We start from the raw sequence: 22,658 nt of genomic DNA, 5'->3' as shown, positions 1-22,658 counted from the left end.
TTTTTTCACATCTTGGTTACATCCGCACACATTTAGGCACCCCACTCTGAGCCTTCGAGGAGGATGAGCACTCCCCGCGTGACTCCTTCTTCTGTTTCCCATTTTAGAAAGTTAATACAAGGAGGGGAGGATTTCCGGCCCCCCGCTCCCGTCCCCTCTAGTCGCTTTCTACGACACGCGAGGAACACGTGGGAAGCACCCTTTCACCCCCATCCCCAGGGACAATATACATATATATATACACACACACACACACACACACACACACACACACACGCACACACACACACACACACACATACATATATATACATATGAAAAATGTAAGAAACAATTTAGAAAACAAACTTTTAGCTTGAAATGAATGAAAAAATGAACGTCACATAATGGTTCAACCTCTGGCTATGGTAAAGGAAATGTACAATTTATTCACACAAACGTCAATAGCAGTTCTCATCAATTTCACCACTGAATCAATAAGCTTCAATGTCTAAGCTACATTTTTCTCCAACTTCACTATTTTCTTGTCAAAACACCATGCATGAAAGATTGACCAAGAGGATATATGTGTCGGAGGTGGAGGGAACGAGGAGAAGAGGGAGACCAAATTGGAGGTGGAAAGATGGAGTGAAAAGGATTTTGTGTGATCGGGGCCTGAATAACCTTGCTCTTATTCACAAATACTCTAAACATTTTTCTTTCAAACACTTTATCAAACTGTCACCAACCTCTGCAGTTTCTTACCCGAATCATCCACCGGTGCTATATCATCAGCAAACAACAAATGAGTTCCCAAGCCCTCCTATCCAAAGCAGACTGCATACTTGCCCCTTTCTTCAAACTTTTGAATTCACCTCCCTAACCACCCCATCCATAAACAAATTAAGCAACTACCATGGGGATATTACACACCCCTGCCGACATTCACTGGGAACCAATCACTTTCCTCTCTTCCTACTCGTAGACTTGCCTTACATCCTTGGTAAAAACTTTTCACTGCTTCTGGCATCCTACCTCCCACTCTATATGCTCTTAAAAGATTTCACAAAGCATCTGTCAACCCTATCATATGCCTTCTCCAGTTCCATAAATGCAAAATACAAATCCATCTGTTTTTCTAAGTATTTTTCACATACATTTTTCAAAGCAAACACCTGATCCACACATCCTCTACCACTTCTGAAACCACACTGTTCTTCCTCAGTCTGATGCTCTGACCCTCTCGATTAATACCCACCCATATGATTTCCCAGGAATACTTAACAAAGTTATGCCTCTGTAATTTGAACACTCACCTTTATCCCCTTTGCCTTTGTACAGTGGCACTAAGGATGCATTCTGCCAATCCTCAGGCACTTCACCATGAGCCATATATACTTTGAATATCCTTACCAACCAATGAACGACACAGTCATCCCCCTCTTGTTTTCATATAAATTCCACTGCAGTTCCATCCAAACCCGCCGACTTGCTGGCTTTCATCTTCCACAGAGCTTTTGCTACCTCTTTTATCTGTTTACCAAGATATTCTCCCTGGACCCTTCACTTTGCACACCACCCTGAAGAAAAATATCCTATATCTTCCACTGTATCACCAAATACATTCAACAAACCTTGAAAATACTCACTCCATCTCCTTCTAATTTCATCACTACTTGTTGTTACCTCCCCATTTTCCCCCTTCACCGATGTTTCCATTTATTTTCTTGTCTTACTCACTTTATTTACCTCATTCCAAAAGATCTTTTTATACTCCCTAAAATTTAATGATGCTCTCTCGCCCCAACTCTCATTTGCCCTCTTTTTCACCTTTTGCACCTTTCTCTTGACGTCATGCCGCTTTCTTTTATACCTTTCCCAGTCATTAGCAGTACTTCCCTGTTAAAATCATCCAAATGCCTCTTTCTTCCCTTACACTAGCAATCTTACTTCTTCATCCCACCACTTACTACCCTTTCTATTAGGTTCAGTAGGATTAAGGGACAAGTTAATTAGGAGGTATGTTTGAATGGAGAAAAACTGGAGGAAGTGAAGTGTTTTAGATATCTTGGAGTGGATTTAGCAGGGGATGGAACCATGGAAACAGAAGTGAGTCACACAGTTGGGGAGGGGGTGAAGGCTCTGGTAGTATTGAAGAATGTGCGGAAAGTGAGAACGTCGTCTCGAAGAGCAAAAATGGTTATGTATGAAGGAATAGTGGTTCCATCAATGTTATATGGTTTCGAGGCATGGGCTGTATGGAGGAGGGTGAATTTGTTGTAAATGAATTATTTGAGGACAGCATATGGTGTGAGGTGTTTTGATCAAGTAAGTAATGAAAGGGTAAGAGAGATCTGTGATGATAAAAAGAGTTTGGCTGAGAGAACACGATAGTGTATATTGAAATGGTTTGGACACATACAGAGAATGAGTGAGGAAAGATTGACAAAGAGGATACATTTGTTAGAGGTGGAGGGAAGAAGAAATGGGAGAGCAAGTTTGAGTTGGAGAGTGTAAAAGATTTTACGCGATCGGGGCCTGAACATACAGGAGAGTAAAAGGTGTGTAAGGAATAGAGTGAATTGGAACGATGTGATATACCAGGGTTGACGTTCTGTCAGGGGATTGAAACAGAGGATATGAAGTGTTTAGGGTAAACCTTGGAAAGTTTTGTTGGGCCTGGACGTGGAAAGGGAGTTGCGGTTTGAGTGCATTACACATGACAGGTAGAGACTGAGTGTGAATGAATGTGGCCTTTTTGTCTTTTCCTGGCACAACCTCCCTGGGGAGGGATGCTATTTCATGTGTGGCAGGGTAGGCATGGGAATGGATGAAGGCAGCAAGTATGAATATGTACATGCGTATGAATATGAAAGTGTATGTATATGTATGTATACATTGATATGATGGTAGATGATAGAGCGGCAGATATAAAGCATTTTGGTGGAGGTGGTGGAGAGGGTCAGGGAGAATGGTTTAGTAAACAGAAAAGAGGTAGTGAAAGCTTTGTGGATGACGAAAGCCGGCAAGGCGGCGGGTTTGGGTGGTATTGCAATGGAATTTATAAAAAAAGGGTGTGGTTTGTTGACTGGTTGGTGAGGATATTCAATGTATGTATGGCTCATGGTGAAGTACCTGTGGATTCGTGGAATGCATGCATAGTGCCAACGTACAAAGGCAAGGGGGATAAAGGTGAGTGTTCAAATCACAGAGGTATAAGTTTGTTGAGTATTCCTAGGAAATTATAGAGGAGGGTATTGATTGAGAGGGGTGAAGGCATGTACAGAGCATCAGATTGGGGAAGAGCAGTGTGGTTTCAGAAGAGGCAGAGGATGTGTGGATGAGGTGTTTGCTTTGAAGAATGTATGTGAGAAATGATTAGAAATACAAATGGATTTGTATGTAGCATTTACGGATCTGGAGAAGACATATGATAGAGTTGATAGAGATGCTCTGTGGAAGGTATTAAGAGTATATGGTGTGGGAGGGAAGTTGCTAGAAGCAGTGAAAAGTTTTTATTGAGGATGTAAGGCATGTGTATGTGTAGGAAGAGAGGAAAGTGATTGGTTCCCGGTGAATGTCAGTTTGCGGCAGGGGTGCATGATGTTTCCATGGTTGTGTAATTTGTTTATGGATGGGGATGTTAGGGAGGTGAATGCAAGAGTTTGGGAGAGAGGTGCAAGTATGGAGTTATGCATTGTGTTGTGGATGAGAGGGCTTGGGAAGTGTTCATTGTTGTTCACTGATGATACAGGGCTGGTGGCTGATTTGGGTGAAAAATTTCAGAAGCTGGTGACTGAGTTGGATAAAGTGTGTGAAAGAAGAAAGCTGAGTGTAATGTGAATAAGAGCAAGATTATTAGGTACAGTAGGGTTGAGGGACAGGTCAATTGGTAGGTAAGTTTGAATAGAGAAAAACTGGAGGAAGTGAAGTGTTTTAGATATCTGGGAGTGGATTTAACAGTGGAGGAGCCATGGAAGCCGAATAGAGTCACAGGGTGGGGGAGGGGGCGAAGGTTCTGGGAGTGTTGAAGCATGTGTGGAATGCGAGATCATTATCTCAGAAAGCAGAAATGTGTATGTTTGAAGTAATAGTGGTTCCAACATTGTTATATGGGTGCAAGGTGTGGGCTATAGATAGGGTTGTGCAGAGGAGGGTGGATGTGTTGGAAATGAGATGTTTGAGGACAATATGTGGTGTGAGGTGGTTTGATTAAGTAATGAAAGGGTAAGAGAGATGTGTGGTAATAAACAGAGTGTGGTTGAGACAGCAGAAGAGAGTGTATTGAAATGGTTTGGTCACATGGAGAGAATGAGTGAGGAAAGATTGACCAAGAGGATATATGTGTCAGAGGTGGAGGGAACGAGGAGAAGTGCGAGACCAAATTGGAGGTGGGAGGATGGAGTGAAAAAGATTTTGAGCAATCGGGGCCTGAACATGCAGGAGGGTGAAAGGCATGCAAGGAATAGAGTGAATTGGAACGATGTGATGTACCGGGTTTGATGTGCTGTCAGTGGATTGAAGCTGAGCATGTGAAGCGTCTGGGGTAAACCGTGAAAGTTCTGTAGGGTGTAGATGTGGAAAGGTGGCTGTGGTTTCGGTGCATTACACATAACAGCTAGAGACTGAGTGTGAACTAATGTGGCCTTTGTTGTATTTTCCTGGCACTACCTCACGCCCATGCGGGGGAGGAGGGTGCCATTTCATGTGTGGTGGGTTGTCGATGGGAATGGCCAAGGGCAGTAAGTATGAATATGTACATGTTTATGTATGTATTTGTCTCTGTATGTATATGTATGTACACATTGAAATGTATAGGTATAAATATGTGTGTTTGTGGGTGTGTATGTATATACATGAGTATGTGGGTGGATTAGGCCATTCTTTTGTCTGTTTATTTGCGCTACCTCGATAACGCGGAAGACAACAACAAAGTATGATAAATGTAAATAAATATGTCGAAATGTATATGAATGTATATATGTGTGGGTGGGCATTTATGTATATACATAAGTATGCGGGTGGTTTAGGTCATTCCTCATCTCTTTCCTTGCAATACCTCACTATTTCATATTTGGCAGGGTGGCGACAGGAAGGGATGAAGGCAGCAAGTATGAATATGTATATGTGTATATATCTGTTTTTGGTTTTCCGGGGGGAGGAGCAGAGGGGGGTGGCCGGGTGGAGATGTTCCCTCTGAGGCTGAGTCCTCTGTTCTTGATGCTACCTCGCTGATGTGGGAGGTGGCGAATGTGTGTGAAGGGGAAGAGAAAAAAAAAAAGAATATATATAGAAGAGAGAGGCATTTGGACGATTTTTGCAGGGAAAAAATGCAACTGAGTGGGAGATGTATAAAAGAAAGAGACAGGAGGTCAAGAGAAAGGTGCAAGAGGTGAAAAAGAGGGCAAATGAGAGTTGGGGTGAGAGAGTATCATTAAATTTTAGGGAGAATAAAAAGATGTTCTGGAAGGAGGTAAATAAAGTGCGTAAGACAAGGGAGCAAATGGGAACTTTAGTGAAGGGCGCAAATGGGGAGGTGATAACAAGTAGTGGTGATGTGAGAAGGAGATGGAGTGAGTATTTTGAAGGTTTGTTGAATGTGTTTGATGATAGAGTGGCAGATATAGGGTGTTTTGGTCAAGGTGGTGTGCAAAGTGAGAGGGTTAGGGAAAATGATTTGCTAAACACAGAAGAGGTAGTAAAAGCTTTGCGGAAGATGAAAGCCGGCAAGGCAGCAGGTTTGGATGGTATTGCAGTGGAATTTATTAAAAAAGGGGGTGACTGTATTGTTGACTGGTTGGTAAGGTTATTTAAGGTTATGTATGACTCATGGTGAGGTGCCTGAGGATTGGCGGAATGCGTGCATAGTGCCATTGTACAAAGGCAAAGGGGATAAGAGTGAGTGCTCAAATTACAGAGGCATAAGTTTGTTGAGTATTCCTGGTAAATTATATGGGAGGGTATTGATTGAGAGGGTGAAGGCATGTACAGAGCATCAGATTGGGGAAGAGCAGTGTGGTTTCAGAAGCGGTAGAGGATGTGTGGATCAGGTGTTTGCTTTGAAGAATGTATGTGAGAAATACTTAGAAAAGCAAATGGATTTGTATGTAGCATTTATGGATCTGGAGAAGGCATATGATAGAGTTGATAGAGATGCTCTGTGGAAGGTATTAAGAATATATGGTGTGGGAGGCAAGTTGTTAGAAGCAGTGAAAAGTTTTTATCGAGGATGTAAGGCATGTGTACGTGTAGGAAGAGAGGAAAGTGATTGGTTCTCAGTGAATGTAGGTTTGCGGCAGGGGTGTGTGATGTCTCCATGGTTGTTTAATTTGTTTATGGATGGGGTTGTTAGGGAGGTGAATGCAAGAGTTTTGGAAAGGGGCAAGTATGAAGTCTGTTGTGGATGAGAGAGCTTGGGAAGTGAGTCAGTTGTTGTTCGCTGATGATACAGCGCTTGTGGCTGATTCATGTTAGAAACTGCAGAAGCTAGTGACTGAGTTTGGTAAAGTGTGTGAAAGAAGAAAGTTAAGAGTAAATGTGAATAAGAGCAAGGTTATTAGGTACAGTAGGGTTGAGGGTCAAGTCAATTGGGAGGTAAGTTTGAATGGAGAAAAACTGGAGGAAGTGAAGTGTTTTAGATATCTGGGAGTGGATCTGGCAGCGGATGGAACCATGGAAGCGGAAGTGGATCATAGGGTGGGGGAGGGTGCGAAAATCCTGGGAGCCTTGAAGAATGTGTGGAAGTCGAGAACATTATCTCGGAAAGCAAAAATGGGTATGTTTGAAGGAATAGTGGTTCCAACAATGTTGTATGGTTGCGAGGCGTGGACTATGGATAGAGTTGTGCGCAGGAGGATGGATGTGCTGGAAATGAGATGTTTGAGGACAATGTGTGGTGTGAGGTGGTTTGATCGTGTAAGTAACGTAAGGGTAAGAGAGATGTGTGGAAATAAAAAGAGCGTGGTTGAGAGAGCAGAAGAGGGTGTTTTGAAATGGTTTGGGCACATGGAGAGAATGAGTGAGGAAAGATTGACCAAGAGGATATATGTGTCGGAGGTGGAGGGAACGAGGAGAAGTGGGAGACCAAATTGGAGGTGGAAAGATGGAGTGAAAAAGATTTTGAGTGATGGGGGCCTGAACATGCAGGAGGGTGAAAGGAGGGCAAGGAATAGAGTGAATTGGATCGATGTGGTATACTGGGGTTGACATGCTGTCAGTGGATTGAATCAGGGCATGTGAAGCGTCTGGGGTAAACCATGGAAAGCTGTGGAGGTATGTATATTTACGTGTGTGGACGTGTATGTATATACATGTGTATGGGGGTGGGTTGGGCCATTTCTTTCGTCTGTTTCCTTGCGCTACCTCGCAAACGCGGGAGACAGCGTCAAAGCAAAAAAAAAAGTATATATCTGTGTTTGTATATGTATGTAAAATTTGAAATGTATATGCATGTATATATGTGTGTGTGGGCGTTTATGTATATACATTTATATATGTTGGGTTGGGCCATTCCTCGTCTGTTTCCTTGCACTACATCTCTAACATTTGAGATGTCTATTAAGTATAATAAACATAAATATGCTTTACTGAGAGTTAGTTGTACTTTTAATGGTACTTCCAAACTAAATGTCACAATTTTTTCAGAGGCAGTTAAAAAATGTCACCAACAACATAACTAATAGAGAAATGCAGAACAAAAATAAGGGGATGAAAAAACACCTGCAAGTTAATTCATCTGAAATATACAACACCCCTGAAAAGTGGATGGGAAATGCTTCAAGGTATGTGCCTTAATTATAATGTTTTAGACTTTTTTTTAGGGTTCTGGTAGTACAAAAGAAAATTACAGCAAAAAAGTTTTGTTTTAGCTACCCACTACCATAGCCCTAAAGCCTACAGATTTCTTTGTAACATTTTTGCTTTGACTTTTGTAGGTACATTGCAAATTTGGTTTTGCAGAATTTATATGAATGTATGTTGGATTACCTACACACTAAGTATGTTGAAAGATAAAGCTGGGAAGATCAGGACAGAGGAAAAATTTTGTGGCATTATTTCTTGATGGGATGAGTCTTGTGGAATATGAATTTTATAATGAGAGAAGAGATTCTATCATTGGGAGGGAAGATTATAGAGAACATGGGATGTCAGACAATCTAGCAAATAATGCATTAGTATTCATAGTCAAGGAACTAATTAAAAAGTGGAAACATGTATTGTTGTTGGAACCACTATTCCTTCAAACATACCCATTTTTGCTTTCCGAGATAATGTTCTCGACTTCCACACATTCTTCAAGGCTCCCAGGATTTTCGCCCCCTCCCCCACCCTATGATTCACTTCCGCTTCCATGGTTCCATCCACTGCCAGATCCACTTCCAGATATCTAAAACACTTTACTTCCTCTAGCTTTTCTCCATTCAAACTTACATCCCAATTGACTTGACCCTCAACCCTACTGTACCTAATAACCTTGCTCTTATTCACATTTACTCTTAACTTTCTTCTTTCACACACTTTACCAAACTCAGTCACCAGCTTCTGCAGTTTCTCACATGAATCAGCCACCAGCACTGTATCATCAGCGAACAACAACTGACTCACTTCCCGAGCTCTTTTCCTAGCGCTACCTCGCACACATGAGGGGGGAGGGGGATATTATTCCATGTGTGGCGAGGTGGCGATGGGAATAAATAAAGGCAGACAGTATGAATTATGTACATGTGTATATATGTATATGTCTATGTGTGTATATATATGTGTACACTGAGATGTATAGGTATGTATATTTGCATGTGTGGACATGTATGTGTATACATGTGTATGGGGGTGGGTTGGGCCATTTCTTTCGTCTGTTTCCTTACACTACCTCGCAAACGTGGGAGACAGCGAGAAAGCAAAAAAAAAAAAGTATTGTTATTTTTCTTTTATGATGGAGTTATAGATAGTGATTTTGTAAAAACAATACTTGAAACTGCAGTAACATAAAGTACAGGAAACTGGATTTTGTGTCAAGTTTATGTAATCAGGATTCATTTCATAAATCAGTTTTTAGTATATGGCATGGGCCTGCATTACTTGTTCTATTAAAACAAACCTTTTATCAGGCATCATATTTAATACATTAAAATTTTGATAAAAAATATGAAAAATATTGTAAGAAAGTTGTATGAGATTAAGAAATTTAGATAGGAGGGAGTAATGAGAAAAATTAATGTATTTCTTACAAAAATGGTTAAAAATATTTATTCATTTATATATTTTATATTCATAGATGAATATATCGAACCATTTTTGTAAGAAATACACTTACTTTTCTCATTACACCCTCCTATTTAAATTTCTTAGTTTCGTAAAACTTTATTTTTCATATTCATTATCAAAATTTTAATGTATTGAATATGATGCCTGACAAAAATGGTTAAAGTAAAGATTAATAAGAATAGATTTTTTTTATTTGGTGTGTTGGGGGAGGGAGAGAGAGAGAGAGAAGAGAGAGAGAGAGAGGAAGAAGGGATTTTGTCTGTTTTGAGAAGAAAAGAAAATAATATAATCAATAAAGATATAAATGTTATTTTTTTATTATACTTTGTCGCTGTCTCCCGCGTTAGCGAGGTAGCGCAAGAAAACAGATGAAAGAATGGCCCAACCCACCCACATACACATGTATGTGCATAAATGCCCACACATGCACATATACATATACATCCATTCCTGCTGCCACCCTGCCACACATTGACAGCAAGTCGACCCCGGTATACCACATCGTTCCAATTCACTCTATTCCTTGCACGCCTTTCACCCTCCTGCATGTTCAGGCCCCAATCACTCAAAATCTTTTTCACTCCATCTTTCCACCTCCAATTTGGTCTCGCACTTCTCCTCGTTCCCTCCACCTCTGACACATATATCCTCTTGGTCAATCTTTCCTTACTCATTCTCTCCATGTGACCAAACCATTTCAAAACACCCTCTTGTGCTCTCTCAACCACACTCTTTTTATTACCACACATCTCTCTTACACTATTATTACTTACTTGATCAAACCACCTCACACCACATATTGTCCTCAGACATCTCATTTCCAGCACATCCACCCTCCTCCGCACAACTCCATCCATAGCCTACACCTCACAACCATATAATATTGTTGGAACCACTATTCCTTAAAACATACCCATTTTTGCTTTCCGAGATAATGTTCTGGACTTCCACACATTCTTCAATGCTCCCAGAACTTTCGCCCCCCCCCCATCCTATGGTTCACTTCTGGTTCCATGGTTCCATCCACTGCCAAATCCACTCCCAGATATCTAAAACACTTCACTTCCTCCAGTTTTTCTCCATTCAAAATTACCTCCCAGTTGACTTGTCCCTCAACCCTACTGTACCTAATAGCCTTGCTCTTATTCACATTTACTCTCAGCTTTCTTCTTTCACACACTTTACCAAACTCAGTCACCAGCTTCTGCAGCTTCTCACTCGAATCAGCCACCAGCGCTGTAAAAATGTATAGGTATGTATATGTATGGGTGTGTATGTATTTACATGTGTATGTGGGTGGGTTGGGCTATTCTTTCGTCTGATTCCTTTCGCTACCTCGCTGACACAGGAGACAGCGATCAAGTGAAATAATGTGAAACTTTAGCAAAAAAAATTTTATTTTATGAGGAATAATGATTTTATTAGTAGAATTACCTTTGTGTCGAAATGTCTAAATTTAAGATACAATAAAGGGATTCGGTAAATAACATTTCTGTCTGTTTATCAAAAACTTGTCTTCATGAAAATTTACATAAAGTGTATCTTGCCCAGTGATGTTTACATTTAACGGCCGAGGTAGTATGACCATGCTAAGGTAGCATACTAATTTTTCCCTTAATTGGGGACCGGTATGAATGGCTGAACAAGAGATTAACTGTCTGTATTGTAAACTTTTAAACTTATGTTTAAATGAAATGGCTTAATGAGATTGGGACGATAAGACCCTATAAGTCTTTATAGTTTGGTTAGTAAATTTTAAAGATTAGTTATATGTTTGGTGTTATTGAACTGAAATAATTTGTTGGGCAACAGGAGTATGATAAGCAACTGCTCTGTTTATAAAATTCATTACTTTTATATTGAAGCATATAAGGATCCTCTATTGGAGAAACCAAATTAACTTACTTTAGGGATAACAGCGTAATCTTTTTTGAGAGTCCATATTGAAAAAATGGTTTGCGACCTCGATGTTGAAGTAAAGATCCTTAATGGTGTAGTGGATGCTAAAGGAGGTCTGTTCGACCTTTAAATCTTTACATGATTTGAATTCCAACCGGTGTGAACCAGGTCGATTTCTTTCTTTGTTTATTTATTTTACTTTGTCGCTGTCTCCCGCGTTAGCGAGTTAGCACAAGGAAACAGATGAAAGAATGGCCCAACCCACCCTATTACACATGTATATACATACGCGTCCACTCACACAAATATACTTACCTATACATGTCAACGTATACATGTATACATATATATAAACACACAGACATATACATATATGCACATATATATAATTCATACTATCTGCCTTTATTCATTCCCATTGCCACCCCGCCACACATGAAATAATAACCCCCTCCCCCCGCATATGTGTGAGGTAGCGCTAGGAAAGGACAACAAAGGCCGCATTTATTCACACTCAGTCTCTAGCTGTTGTGTATAATGCACCGAAACATAGCTCCCTTTCCACATCCAGGCCCCACAGAACTTTCCATGGTTTACCCCAGATGCTTCACATTCCCTGGTTCAATTCAGTGACAGCACGTCGACCTAAGTATACCACATCGTTCCAATTCACTCTATTCCTTGCACACCTTTCACCCTCCTGCATGTTCAGGCCCCGATCACTCAAAATCTTTTTCACTCCATCTTTCCACTTCCAATTTGGTCTCCCACTTCTTGTTCCCTCCACCTCTGACACATATATCCTCTTGGTCAATCTTTCCTCACTCATTCTATCCATGTGACCAAACCATTTCAATACATCCTCTTCTGCTTTCTCAACCACACTCTTTTTATTACCACCCATCTCTCTTACCCTATTATTACTTACTCGATCAAACCACCGCACACCAGATATTGTCCTCAAACATCTCATTTCCAGCACATCCACCCTCCTCCGCACAGCTCTATCTATAGCCCACACCTCGCAACCATATAACATTGTTGGAACCACTATTCCTTCAAACTTACCCATTTTTGCTTTCCGAGATAATGTTCTGGACTTCACACATTCTTCAATGCTGCCAGAACTTTTGCCCCCTCTCCCACCCTATGATTCACTTCTGGGTAGGTTTCTTTTTTTTTTTTTTTTTATACTTTGTCGCTGTCTCCCGCGTTTGCGAGGTAGCGCAAGGAAACAGACGAAAAGAAATGGCCCAACCCCCCCCATACACATGTACATACACACGTCCACACACGGAAATATACATACCTACACAGCTTTCCATGGTTTACCCCGGACGCTTCACATGCCTTGATTCAATCCACTGACAGCACGTCAATCCCTGTATACCACATCGCTCCAATTCACTCTATTCCTTGCCCTCCTTTCACCCTCCTGCATGTTCAGGCCCCGATCACACAAAATCCTTTTCACTCCATCTTTCCACCTCCAATTTGGTCTCCCTCTTCTCCTCGTTCCCTCCACCTCCGACACATATATCCTCTTGGTCAATCTTTCCTCACTCATTCTCTCCATGTGCCCAAACCATTTCAAAACACCCTCTTCTGCTCTCTCAACCACGCTCTTATTATTTCCACACATCTCTCTTACCCTTACGTTACTTACTCGATCAAACCACCTCACACCACACATTGTCCTCAAACATCTCATTTCCAGCACATCCATCCTCCTGCGCACAACTCTATCCATAGCCCACGCCTCGCAACCATACAACATTGTTGGAACTACTATTCCTTCAAACATACCCATTTTTGCTTTCCGGGATAATGTTCTCGACTTCCACACATTTTTCAAGGCTCCCAAAATTTTCGCCCCCTCCCCCACCCTATGATCCACTTCCGCTTCCATGGTTCCATCCGCTGACAGATCCACTCTCAGATATCTAAAACACTTCACTTCCTCCAGTTTTTCACCATTCAAACTCACCTCCCAATTGACTTGACCCTCAACCCTACTGTACCTAATAACCTTGCTCTTATTCACATTTACTCTTAACTTTCTTCTTCCACACACTTTACCAAACTCCGTCACCAGCTTCTGCAGTTTCTCACATGAATCCGCCACCAGCGCTGTATCATCAGCGAACAACAACTGACTCACTTCCCAAGCTCTCTCATCCCCAACAGACTTCATACTTGCCCCTCTTTCCAAGACTCTTGCATTTACCTCCCTAACAACCCCATCCATAAACAAATTAAACAACCATGGAGACATCACACACCCCTGCCGCAAACCTACATTCACTGAGAACCAATCACTTTCCTCTCTTCCTACACGTACACATGCCTTACATCCTCGATAAAAACTTTTCACTGCTTCTAACAACTTGCCTCCCACACCATATATTCTTAATACCTTCCACAGAGCATCTCTATCAACTCTATCATATGCCCTCTCCAGATCCATAAATGCTACATACAAATCCATTTGCTTTTCTAAGTATTTCTCACATACATTCTTCAAAGCAAACACCTGATCCACACATCCTCTACCACTTCTGAAACCACACTGCTCTTCCCAATCTGATGCTCTGTACATGCCTTCACCCTCTCAATCAATACCCTCCCATATAATTTACCAGGAATACTCAACAAACTTATACCTCTGTAATTTGAGCACTCACTCTTATCCCCTTTGCCTTTGTACAATGGCACTATGCACGCATTCCGCCAATCCTCAGGCACCTCACCATGAGTCATACATACATTAAATAACCTTACCAACCAGTCAACAATACAGTCACCCCCTTTTTTAATAAATTCCACTGCAATACCATCCAAACCTGCTGCCTTGCCGGCTTTCATCTTCCGCAAAGCTTTTACTACCTCTTCTCTGTTTACCAAATCATTTTCCCTAACCCTCTCACTTTGCACACCACCTCGACCCAAACACCCTATATCTGCCACTCTGTCATCAGACACATTCAACAAACCTTCAAAATACTCATTCCATCTCCTTCTCACATCACCACTACTTGTTATCACCTCCCCATTTACGCCCTTCACTGAAGTTCCCATTTGCTCCCTTGTCTTACGCACCCTTTTTACCTCCTTCCAGAACATCTTTTTATTCTCCCTAAAATTTACTGATAGTCTCTCACCCCAACTCTCATTTGCCCTTTTTTTCACCTCTTGCACCTTTCTCTTGACCTCCTGTCTCTTTCTTTTATACATCTCCCACTCAATTGCATTTTTTCCCTGCAAAAATTGTCCAAATGCCTCTCTCTTCTCTTTCACTAATACTCTTACTTCTTCATCCCACCACTCACTACCCTTTCTAAACAGCCCACCTCCCACTCTTCTCCTGCCACAAGCATCTTTTGCGCAATCCATCACTGATTCCCTAAATACATCCCATTCCTCCCCCACTCCCCTTATTTCCATTGTTCTCACCTTTTTCCATTCTGTACACAGTCTCTCCTGATACTTCTTCACACAGGTCTCCTTCCCAAGCTCACTTACTCTCACCACCTTCTTCACCCCAACATTCACTCTTCTTTTCTGAAAACCCATACTAATCTTCACCTTAGCCTCCACAAGATAAATGATCAGACACCCCTTTCCAGTTGCACCCCTCAGCACATTGAACAAAAGTCTCTTTTGCACGCTTGTAAAATTTACAGTAATCAATTAACGCTTTTGGCCATCTCTCCTACTTACATACAGTATATTTTATGAATATCTCGCTTTTTAAACCAGGTTATTCCAATCATCAGTCCTTTTCAGCACAAAAATCTACAAGCTTTTTCACCATTTCCATTTACAACACTGAACACCCCATGCATCCCAATTATTCTAAAAATGCCACATTACTCACCTTTGCATTCAAATCACCCATCACTTTAACCGGTCTCGTGCATCAAAAACCGCTAACAACTCATTTAGTGCTGTAGGTTTTATCCCCCATAAAAAGAATTCCTTTAGTATGAAAGGATTTAAGGATTAGAATTGTTTTCTGCTATGGAATATTACTTTGGCAGTATTTATGCATTAGATTTAGGATCTAATTATATAGAATCTCATGTCAATAGATAATATGCTAAGTTGTTCTTTGTGGGGTACAGGTTGATTATTTTTATTATTTCTGCTTTAAAATATTTATTAGTTATTATTTGTGTACTAATCGCTGTAGCATTTGTAACTTTGTTAGAGCAAAAAGTTTTAGGATATGTGAAAATTGGTAAAGGTCTCACTAATGTAGGGATTGCTGGAATTTTGCAACCTTTCTCTGATGCTGTGAAGTTATTTTCTAAGGAACAAACCTTTCTATTAAGATATTTCTTTTTGATGGAGATATTTGATTCAGGGCTTTTTAGATTATATAGAGAAGGTTTGATTTTTGTGACTTATTTTGCCTTTAAGGGGAGTATGGTTGGCATCATGTTTAGCTGAAACTAATCGAACTCTTTTTGATTTTGCTAAGGGGGAATCTGAATTGGTTTCTGGATTCAATACTGAACATAGGGGAGGTGGATTTGCTTTAATTTTTATGTCAGGATATAGGAGAATTTTGTTTATAAGTGTGCTTTTTAGGATTATCTTTTTAGGAGGAAATCTTTTTAGTTTCCGTTTTTTATGTGATGTTAGTGGGTATAGCTTTTGTTTTTATTTGAGTCCGCAGAACAGTGCCATGTTTTCATTATAAACTTATGTATTTGGCTTAAAAGAGTTTCCTTCCAGTTTCGTTAGATTATTTTATTTTTTCATGGAATTTAAAAGTTATTGTATGTTTTTTATTTGATTAGTAAGTAATGAAAGGGCAAGAGAGATTTGTGGTAATAAAAAGAGTATGGTTGAGAGAACACAAGAGGGTGTTTTGAAATGGTTTGGTCACACGGAGAGAATGAGTGAGGAAAGATTGACCAAGAGGATATATGTGTCAAAGGTAGAGGGAACGAGGAGAAGTGTGAGACCAAATTGGAGGTGGAAAGATAGAGTGAAAAAGATTTTGAGTGATCGGGGCCTGAACATACAGGAGGGTGAAAGGCGTGCAAGGAATAGAGTGAATTGGAATGATGCGGTATAATGGGGTCGACGTGCTGTCGATGGATTGAACCAGGGCATGTGAAGCATCTGGGGTAAACCGTGGAAAGTTTTGTGGGGCCTGGATGTGAAAAAGGAGCTGTGGTTTTGGTGCATTATACATGACAGCTAGAGGATGAGTGTGAAGGAATGGGGCTTTTGTTGTCTTTTCCTAGCGCTACCTCGCACACATGTGGGGGGAGGCGTTTGTCATTTCATGTTTGGCTGGGTGGCACGGAATGAATAAAGGCAGACAGTATGAATTATGTATATGAGTATATATGTATATGTCTGTGTGTATGTATATATGTATATGTTGAGATATATAGGTATGTATATGATTCATGGTGAGGTGCCTGAGGATTGGTGGTATGCTTGCATAGTGCCATTGTACAAAGGCAAAGGGGATAAGAATGAGTGCTCAAAGTACAGAGGTATAAGTTTGTTGAGTATTTCCGGTAAATTATATGGGAGGGTATTTATTGAGAAGGTGAAGGCATGTACGGAGCATCAGATTGGGGAAGAGCAGTGTGGTTTCAAAAGTGGTAGAGGATGTGTGGATCAGGTGTTTCCTTTGAAAAATGTATGTCAGAAATACTTAGAAAAGCAAATGGATCTGTATGTAGCATTTATGGATCTGGAGAAGGCATATGATAGAGTTGATAGAGGTTCTCTGTAGAAGGTATTAAGAATATGTGGTGTGGGAGGCAAGTTTTTAGAAGCAGTGAAAAGTTTTTATTGAGGATGTAAGGCATGTGTACGTGTAGGAAGAGCGGAAAGTGATTGGTTCTCAGTGAATGTAGGTTTGCAACAGGGGGGTGTGATGTCTCCATGGTTGTTTAATTTGTTTATGGATGGGGTTGTTAGGGAGGTGAATGCAAGAGTTTTGGAAAGAGGGGCAAGTATGCAGTCTGTTGTGGATGAGAGAGCTTGGGAAGTGAGTCAGTTGTTGTTTGCTGATGATACAGCGCTGGTGGCTGATTCATGTGAGAAACTGCAGAAGCTGGTGACTGAGTTTGGTAAAGTGTGTGAAAAAAGAAAGTTAAGAGTAAATGTGAATAAGAGCAAGGTTATTAGGTACAGTAGGGTTGAGGGTCAAGTTAATTGGGAGGTAAGTTTGAATGGAGAAAAACTGTAGGAAGTGAAGTGTTTTAGATATCTGGGAGTGGATTTGGCAGCGGATGGAACCATGGAAGCAGAAGTCAATCATAGGGTGGGGGAGGGGGCGAAAATTCTGGGAGCGTTGAAGAATGTGTGGAAGTCGAAAACATTATCTCGGAAAGCAAAAATGGGTATGTTTGAAGGAATAGTGGTTCCAACAATGTTATATGGTTGCGAAGCGTGGGCTATGGATAGAGTTGTGCACAGGAGGGTGGATGTGCTGGAAATGAGATGTTTGAGGACAATATGTGGTGTGAGGTGGTTTGATCGAGTAAGTAATAATAGGGTAACAGAGATGTGGGGTAATAAAAAGAGTGTGGTTGAGAGAGCAGAAGAGGGTGTTTTGAAATGGTTTGATCACATGGAGAGAATGAGTGAGGAAAGATCGACCAAGAGGATATATGTGTCAGAGGTGGTGGGAACGAGGAGAAGTGGGAGACCAAATTGGAGGTGGAAAGATGGAGTGAAAAAGATTTTGAGTGATCAGGGCCTGAACATGCAGGAGGATGAAAGGCGTGCAAGGAATAGAGTGAATTGGAACGATGTGGTATACCAGGGTTGACATGCTGTCAGTGGATTAAACCAGGGCATGTGAAGCGTCTGGGGTAAACCATGGAAAGTTGTGTGGGGCCTGGATGTGGAAAGGGAGCTGTGGTTTCGGTGCATTATTACATGACAGCTAGAGACTGAGTGTGAACAAATGTGGCCTTTGTTGTCTTTTCCTAGGGCTACCTCGCACACATGAGGGGGGAGGGGGTTGTTATTCCATGTGTGGCGAGGTGGCCATGGGAATGAATAAAGGCAGACAGTATGAATTATGTACATTTGTATATATGTATATGTCTGTGTGTGTATATATATGTATACATTGTGATGTATAGGTATATATATTTGCGTGTGTGGACGTGTATGTATATACATGTGTATGTGGGTGGGCTGGGCCATTCTTTCGTCTGTTTCCTTGCGCTAACTAGCTAACGCGGGAGACAGCTACAAAGCATAATGAATGAATAGATAGAATTAAATCTCTGATTAGTCATACTTCGATGAACAAGAAAGATCTATAATTGATATCTCATCTAATATGTATACAATGACAAATTTAGAAAAAGCATGCTCCGTTAGTGTGTATTGTACGATGTAGTCATCCATAGTTTATGTCATGACAAATGTGAGCTACACTAGAAAAATCTTCTTTGTAGTGTGTAGCTAAAAGGAGTCCTGTTAGAATTTGAACAGATAGGCATAATCATAAAAGAGAAGAGAAGTTTCAAAATATTGAAATGTTTCTTGGAATAGGTATATCTACTATGGCTCAATTTATGATTTTATACAAAGGATGCATTTTTTGGATTGGTTGTGTTATTCCTTTTGGTAGATGTAAGGCTCCTAGGAATGCTTATTTGACTACTACAGTAAGTGTAAAAAGTGAATGAAAAATTACAACAATAGTTATGGAAAGTTTTGTATTGCTTGGATGTGGAAAGTGAGCTGTGGTTTCGGTGCATTATCCATGACAGCTAGAGACTGAGTGTGGACGAATGTGGCCTTTGTTGTCTTTTCTTAGCACTATGTCATGTGTGTGCGGGTGGAGGGGGGTGTCTTTCACATGTGGCGTGGTGGTGACGGGAATGAATAAAGGTAGCAAGTGTGTTATTTTTTTTTTTTTTGTTGCTGCTGTCTCCCGCGTTTGCAAGGTAGCGCAAGGAAACAGACGAAAGAAATGGCCCAACCCACCCCCATACACATGTATATACATACGTCCACACACGCAAATATACATATCTACACAGCTTTCCATGGTTTACCCCAGACGCTTCACATGCCCTGATTCAATCCACTGACAGCACGTCAACCCCGGTATACCACATTGATCCAATTCATTCTATTCCTTGCCCTCCTTTCACCCTCCTGCATGTTCAGGCCCCGATCACACAAAATCTTTTTCACTCCATCTTTCCACCTCCAATTTGGTCTCCCTCTTCTCCTCGTTCCCTCCACCTCCGACACATATATCCTCTTGGTCAATCTTTCCTCACTCATTCTCTCCATGTGCCCAAACCATTTCAATACACCCTCTTCTGCTCTCTCAACCATGCTCTTTTTATTTCCACACATCTCTCTTACCCTTACGTTACTTACTCGATCAAACCACCTCACACCACACATTGTCCTCAAACATCTCATTTCCAGCACATCCACCCTACTGCGCACAACTCTATCCATAGCCCACGCCTCGCAACCATACAACATTGTTGGAACCACTATTCCTTCAAACATATCCATTTTTGCTTGCCGAGATAATGTTCTCGACTTCCACACATTCTTCAAAGCTCCCAGAATTTTCGCCCCCTCCCCCACCCTATGATCCACTTCCGCTTCCATGGTTCCATCCGCTGCCAGATCCACTCCCAGATATCTAAAACACTTTACTTCCTCCAGTTTTTCTCCATTCAAACTTACCTCCCAATTGACTTGACCCTCAACCCTACTGTACCTAATAACCTTGCTCTTATTCACATTTACTCTTAACTTTCTTCTTTCACACACTTTACCAAACTCAGTCACCAGCTTCTGCAGTTTCTCACATGAATCAGCCACCAGCGCTGTATCATCAGCGAACAACAACTGACTCACTTCCCAAGCTCTCTCATCCACAACAGACTTCATACTTGCCCCTCTTCCCAAAACTCTTTCATTCACCTCCGTAACAACCCCATCCATAAACAAATCAAACAACCATGGAGACATCACACACCCCTGCCGCAAACCTACATTCACTGAGAACCAATCACTTTCCTCTCTTCCTACACGTACACATGCCTTACATCCTCGATAAAAACTTTTCACTGCTTCTAACAACTTGCCTCCCACACCATATATTCTTAATACCTTCCACAGAGCATCTCTATCAACTCTATTATATGCCTTCTCCAGATCCATAAATGCTACATACAAATCCATTTGCTTTTCTAAGTATTTCTCACATACATTCTTCAAAGCAAACACCTGATCCACACATCCTCTACCACTTCTGAAACCACACTGCTCTTCCCCAATCTGATGCTCTGTACATGCCTTCACCCTCTCAATCAATACCCTCCCATATAATTTACCAGGAATACTCAACAAACTTATACCTCTGTAACTTGAGCACTCACTCTTATCCCCTTTGCCTTTGTACAATGGCACTATGCACGCATTCCGCCAATCCTCAGGCACCTCACCATGAGTCATACATACATTAAATAACCTTACCAACCAGTCAATAATACAGTCACCCCCTTTTTTAATAAATTCCACTGCAATACCATCCAAACCTGCTGCCTTGCCGGCTTTCATCTTCCGCAAAGCTTTTACTACCTCTTCTCTGTTTACCAAATCATTTTCCCTAACCCTCTCACTTTGCACACCACCTTGACCAAAACACCCTATATCTGCCACTCTATCATCAAACACATTTAACAAACCTTCAAAATACTCACTCCATCTCCTTCTCACATCACCACTACTTGTTATCACCTCCCCATTTGCGCCCTTCACTGAAGTTCCCATTTGCTCCCTTGTCTTACGCAGTTTATTTACCTCCTTCCAGAACATCTTTTTATTCTCCCTAAAATTTAATGATACTCTCTCACCCCAACTCTCGTTTGCCCTCTTTTTCACCTCTTGCACCTTTCTCTTGACCTCCTGTCTCTTTCTTTTATACATCTCCCACTCAATTGCATTTTTTCCCTGCAAAAAATCGTCCAAATGCCTCTCTCTTCTCTTTCACTAATAATGTTACTTCTTCATCCCACCACTCACTACTCTTTCTAATCAACCCACTTCCCACTCTTCTCTTGCCACAAGCATCTTTTGCGCAATCCATCACTGCTTCCCTAAATACATCCCATTCCTCCCCCACTCCCCTTACTTCCATTTTTCTCACCTTTTTCCATTCTGTATTCAGTCTCTCCTAGTACTTCCTCACACAAGTCTCCTTCCCAAGCTCACTTACTCTCACCACCCTCTTCACCCCAACATTCACTCTTCTTTTCTGAAAACCCATACAAATCTTCACCTTAGCCTCCACAAGATAATGATCAGACATCCCTCCAGCTGCACCTCTCAGCACATTAACATCCAAAAGTCTCTCTTTCGCATGCCTGTCAATTAACACGTAATCCAATAACGCTCTCTGGCCATCTCTCCTACTTACATACGTATACTTATGTATATCTCGCTTTTTAAACCAGGTATTCCCAGTCACCAGTCCTTTTTCAGCACATGAATCTACAAGCTCTTCACCATTTCCATTTACAACACTGAACACCCCATGTATACCAATTATTCCCTCAACTGCCACATTACTCACCTTTGCATTCAAATCACCCATCACTATAACCCGGTCTCGTGCATCAAAACCACTAACACACTCATTCAGCTGCTCCCAAAACACTTGCCTCTCATGATCTTTCTTCTCATGCCCAGGTGCATATGCACCAATAATCACCCATCTCTCTCCATCAACTTTCAGTTTTACCCATATTAATCGAGAATTTACTTTCTTACATTCTATCACATACTCCCACAACTCCTGTTTCAGTACTGCTACTCCTTCCCTTGCTCTTGTCCTGTCACTAACGCCTGACTTTACTCCCAAGACATTCCCAAACCACTCTTCCCCTTTACCCTTTAGCTTCGTTTCACTCAGAGCCAAAACATCCAGGTTCCTTTCCTCAAACATACTACCTATCTCTCCTTTCACATCTTGGTTACATCCACACACATTTAGACACCCCAGTCTGAGCCTTCGAGGAGTATGAGCACTCCTTGCGTGACTCCTTCTTCTGTTTCCCATTTTAGAAAGTTAAAAAAATACAAGGAGGGGAGGATTTCTGGCCCCCCGCTCCAGTCCCCTCTAGTCACCTTCTACGACACGCGAGGAGTGCGTGGGAAGTATTCTTTCACCCCTATCCCCAGGGATAGTATGTACATATGAATATTTGTATATGAATCTGTGTATGTATACATATGTGTACATTGAAATGTTTGCTTTGCTTTGTCACTGTCTCCTGCGTTAGCGAGGTAGCGCAAGGAAACAGACAAAAGAATGGCCCAACACACCCACATACACATGTATATGCATACACGTCCACATACGCAAATATACATACCTATACATCTCAATGTACACATATATATACACACACAGACATATACATATATACACATGTACATAATTCATACTGTCTGCCCTTATTTGTTCCCATCGCCACCCCGCCACACAT

At 41.2% G+C, this 22,658-nt stretch overlaps 1 long non-coding RNA gene across 1 annotated transcript in view; it reads left to right on the top strand.

The window, feature by feature from the left end:
* The window catches only part of LOC139765370 (uncharacterized), a 101,519-nt gene that overhangs the window by 19,433 nt on the left and 59,428 nt on the right, over positions 1 to 22,658 (top strand). The window contains exon 2 of the long non-coding RNA XR_011716657.1: positions 7,624 to 7,760. This is a non-coding gene — a long non-coding RNA (uncharacterized lncRNA). The remainder of the gene's footprint in view (positions 1 to 7,623; positions 7,761 to 22,658) is intronic.

This window comes from Panulirus ornatus, chromosome 54 (assembly GCF_036320965.1).
Source record: "Panulirus ornatus isolate Po-2019 chromosome 54, ASM3632096v1, whole genome shotgun sequence".
NCBI lineage: Eukaryota > Metazoa > Arthropoda > Malacostraca > Decapoda > Palinuridae > Panulirus > Panulirus ornatus.
The sequence above is the reverse complement of the archived record's forward strand: the minus strand, read 5'-3'. Positions and strand labels throughout refer to the sequence as shown.